This window comes from Helianthus annuus, chromosome 4 (assembly GCF_002127325.2).
Source record: "Helianthus annuus cultivar XRQ/B chromosome 4, HanXRQr2.0-SUNRISE, whole genome shotgun sequence".
NCBI classification, from domain to species: Eukaryota; Viridiplantae; Streptophyta; class Magnoliopsida; order Asterales; family Asteraceae; genus Helianthus; species Helianthus annuus.
The window spans coordinates 178,961,614-178,976,558 of record NC_035436.2 but is presented as its reverse complement, the minus strand read 5'-3'; the positions used below and the strand labels follow the sequence as shown (position 1 = coordinate 178,976,558).

General features: G+C 38.5%; 1 long non-coding RNA gene across 1 annotated transcript; it reads left to right on the top strand.

Moving 5' to 3' along the window:
* The first annotated feature begins 10,319 nt into the window (after nucleotides 1-10,319).
* Nucleotides 10,320-12,311, top strand: LOC110935132. Its single transcript, XR_002588891.2, has 3 exons — nucleotides 10,320-10,476; nucleotides 10,988-11,054; nucleotides 12,011-12,311. It is a non-coding gene; the product is annotated as an uncharacterized LOC110935132 (long non-coding RNA).
* The last annotated feature ends 2,634 nt before the right edge of the window (nucleotides 12,312-14,945 follow it).

Here is a 14,945-nt window from a genome sequence, read left to right as displayed (position 1 = left end):
TGATGTAGAAGTGGAACCAGTAAGTTCCAACAGATGTTCCTTACTGTTCATAATGTCTGCTTGTGTGTCTTTATACCTGGCATCAACCAAACTTTTGATAAATTTCAAACTGAAATTGCGGTTACTTTCAGCCAAATTCCTCTGAACTTGAAAGATGGGTTGCATAGAATTCCAAAGCTCATTGGCAATTTCCTGTCTGCTAGGTTGACTTTTAAAAAGCTCTATCATCTGCTTAATCAATTCTTTCATTTCAGCAACATCTGTTTCAATGTTAGACACTCTAACCGTCAAATCCTTATAAGTAAATTCATCACCTACTTTAATAGGATCATCTGAATTGCCACCTACAGTGATTGTTTTCATTTTGATGATAGGAGAAGTCTCCATATCATCATAAACAGATGCGTCTTTTTCTTCGTTCTGGGGACTTCCCAGTGAAACAGAGATTACAGTTGTAACCTCATCAGTAGTTGCCTTCAAAGGAGTCTTAATGATGTAACCACTGTCCAACTGATCACCAATAGGTTCGACAGTTGTAGTCGCTGCTCCACTTAAACTACCACCAAGAGTTCCGTAATACTCAACGGAGATAACCTCCTCAACTGTTTGTAGAATAGAAGATTTAATTGGTTCAGACGTAGTCATTTGTTGCGATCTTCTATCAGTAACGTGTGCATTAGAGGAACTGTTTTCTTTCTGATATTCAATTGCTTCTAACAGAGGTAATATTGTTAATGGAACTTGAGCCGAGGGTTGTGGTGTAGAAAGAGTGATTACCCTGGGAGAGGGACTTTTAAACATACTTTCATATGAAAGCTCTACTTCATGTTGTGGTGTCCCTGTACTTACAACATGATCCTTTTGTGACGATACATGAGGAGTTTGGATGGGTTGAGATCTTTCCAATAACTGTGAAGAAGTAACAGTAGTGGTTTCAAGTGACATTTGTGTTGTCACTGCATTAACCTCTGGGATCTCATCTTCCAGAGGAACCTTTTTATTTTGTTTAGTTTTAATGGACTTTTTGGATGTGACAGCTTTCTTTTTGCGTTTTCCTAGTGTGTGTTTCACAATACCGGTTGTGGTGTCATGATCAGCATGAGCAGTTTGCTCAACAACAGAAGTTTGAGCAACTGATGCAGACGCATCTAAAAGAGGCTCATCTCCCTTTGTTTCAGTTGTTGAAACTTTTGACTCTTTATCCATAAGTTTAGTAAAAGTTTTACTTGTAAGACTATTTATTTGAAAAGCTACACCTTGTTCAAAATCTGTTTGTGACACTTGTTTTCGTAGGTAGAAGCTTAGAAGTCTTGGATACAACAAAAAAGCATTACTACGAACACCTTTTTTCAAATTTTCACATTTTTCACATTATTCAACAAATCAGAAAATAGTGCTTTTGATAAATTGTAATCAGATTGTGTTAAAATAGCATAACCCAAATACTGAATGTTCAAAGGTATCTCATTAAATGTGGTGGTCTTGGCTGAGAGACAAATTAAAAGAGTATGAAACAAAAATTTCATTGGCGGAGGGAAGTTTCGTTTGTAGATAGTAACTTCCTTTAGTTGTGCATCATACCCTCTTTCAATGAACTCTGTATGAAGTTCAAAATTTTCAAACTTATTCTTACCTGCCAAGTCGTCCAATTCAAATGTAGTGGAAATTGTAAAGGGAGAAATTCGTACCACCCTTTCCCTGACCTTAGATGTGATGGCAACTGGATTATTATCTTCAGCCACTATTTCAGCATTAAACCAAAATTGTCAGAGTGTTTCTTTATGAACCGGAGCATCAGCAGTAAGAATTGATTTGTATTTCGTTGACGTTAAAAGATCAATTATTGAGTGATAGCTGGTATTTTTGCTAGTTTTCTCGAAGATGGGGAGGTAGTTGTGAGGGTTTTTGATGTTCAGAGACATGATCGGAAAAGAAGGTGATTTGGGGATGAAACAAGATTTAAATTGGAGGGTTTTTAATATGTCGGAAACTGTTTCTGAGAATTTTGAATTCGAGACTGTAGTGGTAGAACCTCGATTTAGGGATGAAACAACTTTTATATAGAGAGAAGAAGTGAATGCTAACGTGGCAGTACTTACAAATATTTGATGGCTAAGATCTATCCACGTGAGAAGCTCTCTTGCGCCAACCGATGACAGTTGTTTGGAAACCTCTGTTGGTCGTTGGGAACAGTGTGAGTCAAACAGTCGTTAGATAAACAGAAGTTATGAGAACAGATGATAACTTTCAGTGGTTGTTTTATTTTTAGCTAACATCTGCCCACGTCAGAACCTCTGTTGTCACAATGGATGACAGTCAGCAGTTTAGTAAATCAACAGTCATTAGGATAAACAGAAATTATGACAACAGACGGTAATCTTTAATAATGGATGTATTTTTAGGCAAGCAGAAGTTTCAAAAACAGTTTTTTTCAATTGGTACAACTCAACAGTCGTAATTCTAACATCAGTTATTAGCCCAACCACTGTTAGTATCAAATCCTGTGTTAAGCATTTTTAAGATTGAATATCATTTGTTGTTCGTTAACATTTGTTGACCCATAGCAAGCCTTTGCATCTTTAGACATTTATTCATCAGCAGGTGCTCTCTTTTGTCAGACTTTAGCTACAACACACCTTGTATAACACAAAAATATACAGTAAATCCTTCCAAAAAATTGTTGTTGATAAAAAAAATTATATAATAATACTTATAGCAGACATTATATAATAATACTTATTCATCATTAGCCCAACCACTGTTGACCCATAGCAGACCTTTGCATCTTCAGACATTTATTTATCAGCAGATGCTCTCTTTTGTCAGACTTTAGCTACAACACACCTTTTATAACACAAAAATATACGGTAAATCCTTCCAAAAAATTGTTGTTGATAAAAAAATTATATAATAATACTTATAGCAGACGTTATTTAATAATACTTATTCATCAGCAGATGCTCTCTTTTGTGTAACTTTAGCTACAACACACCTTTTATAACATTATTATATACGGTAAATCCTTCCAATAAATTGTTGTTGATAAAAAATTATATAATAATACTTATAGCAGACGTTATATAATAATACTTATTCATCATTAGTGTAACATCCCGAAATTTTAAAACTATATACTAGAATTATAAAATACATAATAAACAAGAATAAACTAACTAGGATAAATAACCTAGTTAGTTAAGAATCTTGTAGTAACACTTGAATGAGTTAAAAGGGGGCCAAGAATATAAACTAGATGAGAGTGGAGGGACTAAAGATGTTAAAATAAAAACTCTAATTACTAAAATAGTAAAAATCAACCAAACACCCCATTTCAAGAGGTGTCTGGTCGATCATCAAGCAGGGGCGACAGGGGGTTCTTCACCAAACCCTAGTTTGCAAGAAAACCACAAATTGGAGCCTCAAATCACTTAGAAATCGAAATTCAAGCACTAAATCGTGATCACCTTGTCAAAAGGATCCTAAGGTATGTTGAATTAGGTCAATTTCGTTCGATTCAAAGTTCATGTATGTGATCAAAATCGGATGTAGAGCTTGATTATGTGTAGTAAACATGAAATTGGAAGTAAAGTAAGGTCTAGGGACAAACCCTAGATGATTTCTTGTTAAAAATCTTGCATGTTAGTTGTAGGAATCAAAATCACTATAGTGGGTGATTAGTAAGTTAGTAGAACTTGATAAACACTAGGATTAAGACTCTTATTCTAGTGAAAACGGAAATTTTGAGATAATCTCTGAAATTGTTGATGTTAAAATATGTGTATATTGCCTAATTGAAGTTGATTTGAGTGATAAATTCAAGTTATGAACTTGGTTTAGATCATGTAAAAATCTGACCCACAAGGTGTTTGATAAAACGCCTAAGTGAGGATTAAAATGTTAAAGATTGCTAAAAACGCAAATTTAAATATGTAATGAATAAATGCGTAAAAGCTTGTGAAAAAGAGTTCTAATCTTTTATGAATTGGACTCTTTAGGCAAGGAATCCGGAACGTCAAGTGGACACGCCGGAGGTGATACCCGCGGAAAAGGTGCGCTTTGAAGGTACGCGACTTTAGTCCCGTCGAATTGAGTTTAATTACTTTGGTTTGAATTGTAATTGATATCGTAGTGTAAAGGGTGCGTTTGATGTGTCGATAAGTGCCGAAGTGCACTCGACTATCAAACGGGTCAAAACAAGAACTCGGTATTTAGTTGGGTTAGTCATTGAAGTGATGGTTTTCACTAAATGGCAAAACGGGTCAAAATGATGGTCTTAAAGGAGTCACGAGAGTTGCGACTTGAAAGTCATACATCTTGTTTATTGATAAATTTTGCCATACTAGTGTTTCGGTAATGGTGAATCTAAGTATAAGAACCCGGGATATGGGTCGAACAATAATGTTAGAGGAAAAAGGATTGTTTGAAACGGAATGTTTGAATTCCGAATAACCAAGTAATAGCCATAGAGGAAATTTCAAAGCCATGGAATTGGCGTGAAAACACCAAGTATGTGAGCCCGGGTAATTGGGTAAATATGTTAAAACGGGTTTAAAGATGAAAGGAGGTGCTATGCACACACACTAGTGGGTCGAATAACGGTAATAAGGAAATTCGTGAACCAATTAGTGGTATCACGGTTTCCGCAATATAAAATTTACATGGTTAAGTCCGAAATCTTATTTCGGACTCATAGCAATAAGAATTGGTTGAATCGGATCACGGAGTAAAGAGTTATGAGCTTCCAAAGTTGAAAAATAGCTAAATTGTAAATGTGCAGAACCCACCGTAAATTACGGTTCCACCGTAATTTACGGTGGACAACAATATGTTACGGTGTTCTGCTACTGTCTTACGGCAGAACCACAGCATTCCCAGGTTCACCGTAATTTACGGTGATACCATAAATTACGGTGGAGCCCAGCAAAAATTTTATATTTTGTAGCCACTTGTGTTATTAAAACCTGTTTATACATTATATATTAAAGTCAAAACTAACGGTTTTTAGTGTTTGACTCTAGGTATGGATGAATCTCTCCCGGATGATGATCAAGCATTTTGTCAAAAACCGAACACGCAATTTGAAGCTTCCGCACTGAATATGATCTTGTCTAAACTTTAAACATGTCATATAAATTTTGTTATTGGTGTTTTGAATCCTTTAAACTAGTTATTAGTTGACTAGTAAGGGTTGTCTTTTAATGAATTATGCACCATCTAGAACATGTTTGGAAAAATTTGTTAGTATGTATGGTTTAAAACACTAATGTTTTTGTAAACTCTGATTTTTTATAAAGTTTCATGAAAAAAATTTAGCTTAAATTATGTTAAATTATTAGGGTGTTACAAGTTGGTAATCAGAGCTTAAGGTTGTCAACAAAAGTGTTCGGTTCAAGCTTGATCGATCGTCCGGTAAGAATTAATTTATTATGTTAACAAAATTATGTCTTATATATGAATGAGAAGGAAATTAAAGTGCATGGGAAAAGTGTGTTAACACACTTAAACCCGGGAGGTGCACTAAATTTAAGCAGTTAAAGCAAGTTGAGAACTTGACTAAACCAAAACAAAAGAAGCAATGTTATAAACGAAATGTTTAACGTTTAAATGTAAACATTTCAGTTTCAAAGATGACGGATAAAGGAAATGACGAAGCGGTGCCAAGAGTCACCGAACAAATGAGAGAAGTGATTGCTGAAGAGGTAGGAAAAGCAATCGAGAATAGTTTGTCGGGTTTCATCGATAAAATCCAAACCACGGTGTTATCAGTGGTGGATGAAAGGATAAAGAAATTGGAGGATAATGCAAGTTCAGCCAAGGAGAAATTGGTAGAGCGTAAGGGTTGCTCGTACAAAGAATTTATGGCATGCAAACCACCACTCTACAACGGAGAAGTGGATCCGATAGTGTGTCAAAGGTGGTTAAGTGATATAGAAGGGGTATTTGAGAGAACCCACTGTGACGCAAATGACTTCGTGGTGTATGGCACGGGTCAACTGAGAGGACAAGCAAAAGATTGGTGGGATAATAAGAAAAAGGAAATCGGTAGTGAAGAAGCGAAGGCGATGACATGGGATGAGTTTAAGGTACCCTTCCTTAAACATCACAGTCCCAAGGCGGTTATTAATCGAATCAAAGAGGAATTTATCCAGCTTAGGCAGAAGGGCGAGTCCATTGATAAAATCACGGGAACTTTTCTTGACAAATTAAGGTTCTGTGATGAATTGGTGACGACCGAAGAGCAGAAGGTGTATTATTATTATAATATGCTAAGCGCGGAGTATCGGGAGTTCATGACTCCCTCAAAATACGAAACCCTCACCGAAATCATCAACGCCGCTCGGGAAAGAGAGATAGAGTTGAAGAAACAAATAGAGAGGGGTGAAAGAAGGACGCAAGTGGTTAATCCAAGTCCCACGAAAAAGGCACGCGTGAATGACTCGTCAAAGAAGCAAGAAGGAAAAAGTAGCTCGCCAAGCTGTAAAGTGTGTGGGAAAGGGCACAAGGGTGAGTGTCGGTTTAAGGACAAGCCGTGTCCTATATGCGGGAAGACAGGGCACACGGCTGTATTGTGCCCGGGGAAAGTTTCGGTATGCTACAAATGCTATCAGCCGGGTCACAAGAAATCCGAGTGTCCGGAATTGTCCGGAAAGAAGGAAGACAAGGGTGCGCACACTGAAGCACCAAAAGCAAAAGCTAGATCTTTCCAGCTAACGGCAGTGGAGGCGAAAACGGAACCCGATGTGGTCTCAGGTATATTTGCCATAAATTCAATTCCTGCTCATGTGCTATTTGACACGGGTGCGAATAAGTCCTTTATTTCACATGGACTTATTCGACATCCTTCCTTTGTACTAACAAAATTATCTATGCCTTTAGAGGTAGAAATAGGTGACAACAAAAGTTTCCTTGTATGTGATATATGTCGAGATTGTAAGATAAGCATAGATGATGAGGAATACCCGATAGATTTAATTCCTATGTCCATGGGAGAGTTCCAAGTAGTGGTCGGAATGGATTGGCTATCCCGACATAATGCGAAAGTCATGTGTTTTCGCAAGGAGATAAAACTAAAATCTCCAAGTGGGAAATCGATTATCATACGTGGTGAGAAGGAAGGAAAACCGGTTATGTGCTCGATGATAAAAGCTTACAAGCTCATGAAGCACGGATGTAGAGCATTCATGATATACGCGAATGAACCAAACAAAGGATCGTTAAGGATTGAAGACGTGCCGGTAGTGCGCGAATACGCCGATGTGTTCCCGGAAGACCTACCGGGAGTACCGCCGGAACGGGAGATAGAGTTCGGGATCGAATTGATTCCGGGCACGAAACCCGTGGCCAAGGCACCGTATCGGCTCGCACCCTCCGAATTGCAAGAGTTAATGTCTCAAATTCAAGATCTCCTCGACAAAGGCTTTATTCGCCCGAGTGTGTCACCGTGGGGCGCGCCGGTGTTGTTCGTTAAGAAAAAGGATGGGAGTATGCGTATGTGCATTGATTACCGCGAGTTGAACAAACTCACGGTGAAAAATCGATATCCACTTCCAAGGATTGACGATTTATTCGATCAATTACAAGGTGCTAAATGGTTCTCCAAAATCGACCTTAGATCGGGGTACCACCAGTTGAGAGTCAAGGAGGAAGATATACCGAAGACGGCATTCCGTACACGATACGGACATTACGAATTCCTGGTGATGTCCTTTGGGTTAACAAATGTGCCCGCGGCCTTCATGGACCTCATGAACCGGGTCTGCAAGTCCATGTTAGATAAGTCGGTAATAGTTTTATTGACGACATTTTAATATACTCAAAGGACGAAGCGGAACACGCAAGACATTTGTACGAAGTCTTGGAAACGCTCAGAAGGGAAAAGTTGTATGCAAAATTTTCAAAATGCGCCTTCTGGTTGCGAGAGGTGCAATTTCTTGGGCACGTCATCAACGCAAACGGGGTACTAGTAGACCCGTCGAAAATAGAAGCTGTGGCGAAATGGAATCCACCGAGAAATCCTTCGGAAATCAGAAGCTTTTTGGGGCTTGCGGGTTATTATCGGAGGTTCATACAAGACTTCTCCAAAATTGCCATGCCACTGACCAAACTAACCCGCAAGGAGGAGAAATTTATTTGGGGTGAGGACCAAGAAAAGGCGTTTCAAACGCTTAAGGAAAAATTGACACAAGCACCGGTATTGTCATTACCGGATGGAACGGATGATATGATAGTTTACTCGGATGCCTCGCATTCGGGGCTTGGTTGCGTTCTGATGCAACGAGGCAAGGTTATAGCCTATGCCTCAAGGCAGCTGAAAACTCACGAAAAGAGATATCCTACTCATGACCTCGAGCTAGCGGCGGTGGTGTTCGCCTTGAAAATATGGAGGCATTATCTGTACGGGGTAAGGTTCACTATTTTTACCGACCACAAAAGCCTAAAGTATTTCTTCGATCAGAAGGAATTAAATATGAGGCAAAGGCGGTGGTTGGAGACGGTAAAAGATTTTGATTGTGATATACATTACCATCCCGGGAAGGCTAATGTAGTAGCGGATGCGTTAAGCCGAAAGACAGATTATGCGCCTATTCGAGTCCGATCGATGCAACTAATTGTGACATCGGGATTGCTCGACCAAATTCGAAAATCTCAAGGTGAAGCAATGAAAGAAGAGAATGTGAAAAAGGAAAGAATAGTAGGGCAGTTAAAAGACTTGGAGGACGGCAACCAAGGATTAAAAACTCGATTTGGGATAATTTGGGTTCCCAATACATGTGGAGCCAAAGCACTTTTACTTGACGAAGCCCATAAATCTCGTTATTCGATACATCCGGGGGCGACCAAGATGTATAATGATTTAAAACAAAATTATTGGTGGCCCGGAATGAAAAGAGATATCGTGAAGTACGTGGAGAAGTGTTTGACTTATTTACAAGTCAAAGCAGAGCATCAAAAACCATACGGTAAGCTGCAACCATTAGACATTCCAGTTTGGAAGTGGGAACAAATTACGATGGACCTACTGACTAAACTTCCAAAAACCAGCCGTGGTTTTGACGCCATATGGGTAGTTGTGGATCGATTGACAAAAAGTGCACATTTCATTCCGATTCGGGAGACTTATACATCAGAAAAGATGTCCGAAGTATACACCAATGAGATTGTGACGCGTCACGGAGTACCGATATCCATAGTGTCTGACAGAGATACCCGGTTTACGTCTGATTTTTGGCGTGGCTTCCAAGAGCAAATGGGAACCAAGCTGTTCATTAGCACTGCTTACCATCCCCAAACGGATGGGCAGAGTGAGAGAACAATCCAGACGTTAGAAGATATGTTGCGCGCTTGCATTATCGACTTTGGGGGCAGTTGGGATGTCCATTTACCCTTAGTCGAATTTTCATATAACAACAGTTATCACGCGAGTATCAAAATGGCTCCATATGAGATGTTATATGGTAGAAAGTGCCGAACCCCGGTTTGTTGGGGAGAAGTTGGTCCACGGGGGTTAGCTCAGACTGATATAATCCGAGCTACAAATTGTAAGATCGACTTGATCCGCACACACTTAAAAGCAGCTCAGGATCGACAAAAATCCTATGCGGATAAACGAACGAGGCCAATAGAATTTCAGGTGGGCGATAAGGTAATGTTGAAAGTATCGCCGTGGAAGGGGATAATTCGATTTAGAAAAAGAGGAAAGTTGAGTCCAAGATTTATCGGGCCATTCGAAATCGTGGAACGGGTTGGAAAGGTAGCATACCGTCTCGAGCTACCTGAAGAGTTGAGTGGGGTACACAGTACATTCCACGTGTCACATCTTCGTAAATGTTTAGCGGACGAAACTGCTCGTGTCCACTACAACGATATCGAGGTGGATAACAGCCTTAACTACGCGGTAAGGCCAATTGCAATCCTAGATCGTAAAGTGAAAAGTTTGAGAAACAAAAGGATCAACCAAGTGAAGGTTAAACGGGAACACCGTAAGGGTGCGGATACTACGTGGGAGTCCGAAGAAGAAATGCAACGGCTCTACCCTACGCTATTCGGTACGTAATTCGGTTTCGGGGACGAAACCCTCTTTAAGGGGGGTGGACTTGTAACATCCCGAAATTTTAAAACTATATACTAGAATTATAAAATACATAATAAACAAGAATAAACTAACTAGGATAAATAACCTAGTTAGTTAAGAATCTTGTAGTAACACTTGAATGAGTTAAAAGGGGGCCAAGAATATAAACTAGATGAGAGTGGAGGGACTAAAGATGTTAAAATAAAAACTCTAATTACTAAAATAGTAAAAATCAACCAAACACCCCATTTCAAGAGGTGTCTGGTCGATCATCAAGCAGGGGCGACAGGGGGTTCTTCACCCAAACCCTAGTTTGCAAGAAAACCACAAATTGGAGCCTCAAATCACTTAGAAATCGAAATTCAAGCACTAAATCGTGATCACCTTGTCAAAAGGATCCTAAGGTATGTTGAATTAGGTCAATTTCGTTCGATTCAAAGTTCATGTATGTGATCAAAATCGGATGTAGAGCTTGATTATGTGTAGTAAACATGAAATTGGAAGTAAAGTAAGGTCTAGGGACAAACCCTAGATGATTTCTTGTTAAAAATCTTGCATGTTAGTTGTAGGAATCAAAATCACTATAGTGGGTGATTAGTAAGTTAGTAGAACTTGATAAACACTAGGATTAAGACTCTTATTCTAGTGAAAACGGAAATTTTGAGATAATCTCTGAAATTGTTGATGTTAAAATATGTGTATATTGCCTAATTGAAGTTGATTTGAGTGATAAATTCAAGTTATGAACTTGGTTTAGATCATGTAAAAATCTGACCCACAAGGTGTTTGATAAAACGCCTAAGTGAGGATTAAAATGTTAAAGATTGCTAAAAACGCAAATTTAAATATGTAATGAATAAATGCGTAAAAGCTTGTGAAAAAGAGTTCTAATCTTTTATGAATTGGACTCTTTAGGCAAGGAATCCGGAACGTCAAGTGGACACGCCGGAGGTGATACCCGCGGAAAAGGTGCGCTTTGAAGGTACGCGACTTTAGTCTCGTCGAATTGAGTTTAATTACTTTGGTTTGAATTGTAATTGATGTCGTAGTGTAAAGGGTGCGTTTGATGTGTCGATAAGTGCCGAAGTGCACTCGACTATCAAACGGGTCAAAACAAGAACTCGGTATTTAGTTGGGTTAGTCATTGAAGTGATGGTTTTCACTAAATGGCAAAACGGGTCAAAATGATGGTTTTAAAGGAGTCACGAGAGTTGCGACTTGAAAGTCATACATCTTGTTTATTGATAAATTTTGCCATACTAGTGTTTCGGTAATGGTGAATCTAAGTATAAGAACCCGGGATATGGGTCGAACAATAATGTTAGAGGAAAAAGGATTGTTTGAAACGGAATGTTTGAATTCCGAATAACCAAGTAATAGCCATAGAGGAAATTTCAAAGCCATGGAATTGGCGTGAAAACACCAAGTATGTGAGCCCGGGTAATTGGGTAAATATGTTAAAACGGGTTTAAAGATGAAAGGAGGTGCTATGCACACACACTAGTGGGTCGAATAACGGTAATAAGGAAATTCGTGAACCAATTAGTGGTATCACGGTTTCCGCAATATAAAATTTACATGGTTAAGTCCGAAATCTTATTTCGGACTCATAGCAATAAGAATTGGTTGAATCGGATCACGGAGTAAAGAGTTATGAGCTTCCAAAGTTGAAAAATAGCTAAATTGTAAATGTGCAGAACCCACCGTAAATTACGGTTCCACCGTAATTTACGGTGGACAACAATATGTTACGGTGTTCTGCTACTGTCTTACGGCAGAACCACAGCATTCCCAGGTTCACCGTAATTTACGGTGATACCGTAAATTACGGTGGAGCCCAGCAAAAATTTTATATTTTGTAGCCACTTGTGTTATTAAAACCTGTTTATACATTATAAATTAAAGTCAAAACTAACGGTTTTTAGTGTTTGACTCTAGGTATGGATGAATCTCTCCCGGATGATGATCAAGCATTTTGTCAAGAACCGAACACGCAATTTGAAGCTTCCGCACTGAATATGATCTTGTCTAAACTTTAAACATGTCATATAAATTTTGTTATTGGTGTTTTGAATCCTTTAAACTAGTTATTAGTTGACTAGTAAGGGTTGTCTTTAAATGAATTATGCACCATCTAGAACATGTTTGGAAAAATTTGTTAGTATGTATGGTTTAAAACACTAATGTTTTTGTAAACTCTGATTTTTTATAAAGTTTCATGAAAAAAATTTAGCTTAAATTATGTTAAATTATTAGGGTGTTACAATTAGCTCAACCACTGTTAGTATCAAATCCTCTGTTAAGCATTTTCAGATTGAATATCATCTGTTGTTCGTACACATCTGTTGACCCATAGCAGACCTTTGCATCTTCAAACATTTATTCATCAGCAGATGTTCTCTTTTGTCAGACTTTAGCTACAACACAAATTTTATAAAACCAAAATATACCGTAAATTCTTCCAAAAAATTGTTATTGATAAACAAAATTATATAATAATACTTACAGCAGACGTTATATAATATACCACTGTTAGTATCAACAGTCGTTAGAATACACAGTTGTTTCATCATCAGCAAATGTTCTCTTTTGCCAAACTTTAACGACAACAGACCTTTTACAACTCGAAGTATTGACTCTCTGTAATTTGCAGGAGCACAAATTCTTCAAAAAACTGCTATTTCTGATCAAATTCTAAACATTTGTTTTATCTTTTTATCATCTGTTCACTATCAAACCAACCCTTCATACTATTAAAGCTCTGTTGACTTACCAAACAGATGTTCAAACACAATTCAACATGAACATCATCTAAATCTTACTCAAACACTAAATAACTAAAAACAAAACACAACATGTTCAAACACAATTCAACATGAACATAATCTAAAATTTATTCATTTATTCATAACATTAAAACTATATCTCCAATTATAATAATAACATCATGTCACACCCCGATTTCCACGTGTATCACCGGTGGGCCCGGTGGGGGATTACCGTGACGTAGTTGGCAACAATATAGTCAAACCACAATATATAAATGCACAGCGGAAGCATAAAGATAAATATAATTTAACCATTTACTGTAATATCAAATGTATCACAAGTAGTTGAATAGTATCCACATGAGGGATCAAAATAAATAAAAATGTTGTTCAACAGATAAGACATCAAGCTTGCGAGACTTCTTAAGATGCTAAGGAGCTATTGCCAGCCGATTACGTGTAGTACCTGCACTTAATCTTTTTGGGAAAATACGTCAGTTTACACTGGTAAATACATTCAACCGACACTTTTGAAAAATGTTTATTAAAATTGATTTGAATGCACGAGGCACAAATTCTTTTATAACTTGGGAAAATTATTTAAAATTATAATCTTGTGAACGAATTACATGTTCCTTCTATGCGTTCAGTAGCCCGGATCCTGTCCGGGTTAAAGATCAATAGACACACCACATTTGCGTAAAACCGAGGCGGGTAAACCATCGGCTACGTCTTTTAATAGTATAGACATCATACCGAGTGTACGCCTACACCCGGGTGTCGAGGTCGTGGCCATAACTGCCACGAAATGTGGATCCTCGGAGGGATCTCGCGGATGTTGCGGCTGTTGTGATGTCTGTGGCGTGTGGTACCACTCGTGTTGATTAAACAACACCATGAAGCTATCTGGTCCCTGATAGGGTGTACCATGAAAGGATGACCCGTCAGAGATTTCTATTGGATGCGTGGGCGTACCACGAGCAGGTTCTGTCGGATCAGTATCCTCGTCCATATGATCTTCGGAGAATTGATCCTGTGGCCCTAACGGAACAAAGCCTGAAGGTTCCTGGATGTAGTCAGCTGGGTTGAACTGACCTCTGAAGTATGGAGTAGGGTCGTCAAAATTTCGGTGCGATACCGAACGCTGTAGAGGTATGAGGGAGGGTTGCGGGTTGTTGGGATCATTTTCGGAATTTGGCCCGAATGAGTGCCGGTATGATGGCGTTGAGCTATGCGAGGTGGAATGCCTCGCAGGTTCATAAAGGTCTCTTCGCCTTTGCGGTTCTTCACTCCTCGTGGTCGAAGGAGCTCGCGTATTTGAAGGTCCGGCTTCGTGATCGTGATGAGTAACGATCTCTCCTCTGCCTCTTCTTCCCCTTCCTCTTCCTCGGAATATCACTGGCGGCATATTTCCTGCTTTTTAAAACTTTAAATAACATAATAAAAGGAAAAGGCAAACTTGGAATATCAATTCGAATTTGTCCTAAGTTCTTATCTAGACTCAAGTATGTGCAATTGTGTCACTGAGATTAAACACATTAGGGTAGTGTTGAATTCACTCAATGTTGGCTCTGATACCAACCTGTCACACCCTGATTTCCACGTGTATCACCGGTGGGCCCGGTGGGGGATTACCGTGACGTAGTTGGCAACAATATAGTCAAACCACAATATATAAATGCACAGCGGAAGCATAAAGATAAATATAATTCAACCATTTACTGTAATATCAAATGTATCACAAGTAGTTGAATAGTATCCACAGGAGGGATCAAAATAAATAAAAATGTTGTTCAACAGATAAGACATCAAGCTTGCGAGACTTCTTAAGATGCTAAGGAGATATTGCCAGCCGATTACGTGTAGTACCTGCACTTAATCTTTTTGGGAAAATACGTCAGTTTACACTGGTAAATACATTCAACCGACACTTTTGAAAAATGTTTATTAAAATTGATTTGAATGCACGAGGCACAAATTCTTTTATAACTTGGGAAAATTATTTAAAATTATAATCTTGTGAACGAATTACATGTTCCTTCTATGCGTTTAGTAGCCCGGATCTTGTCCGGGTTAAAGATCAATAGACACACCACATTTGCGTA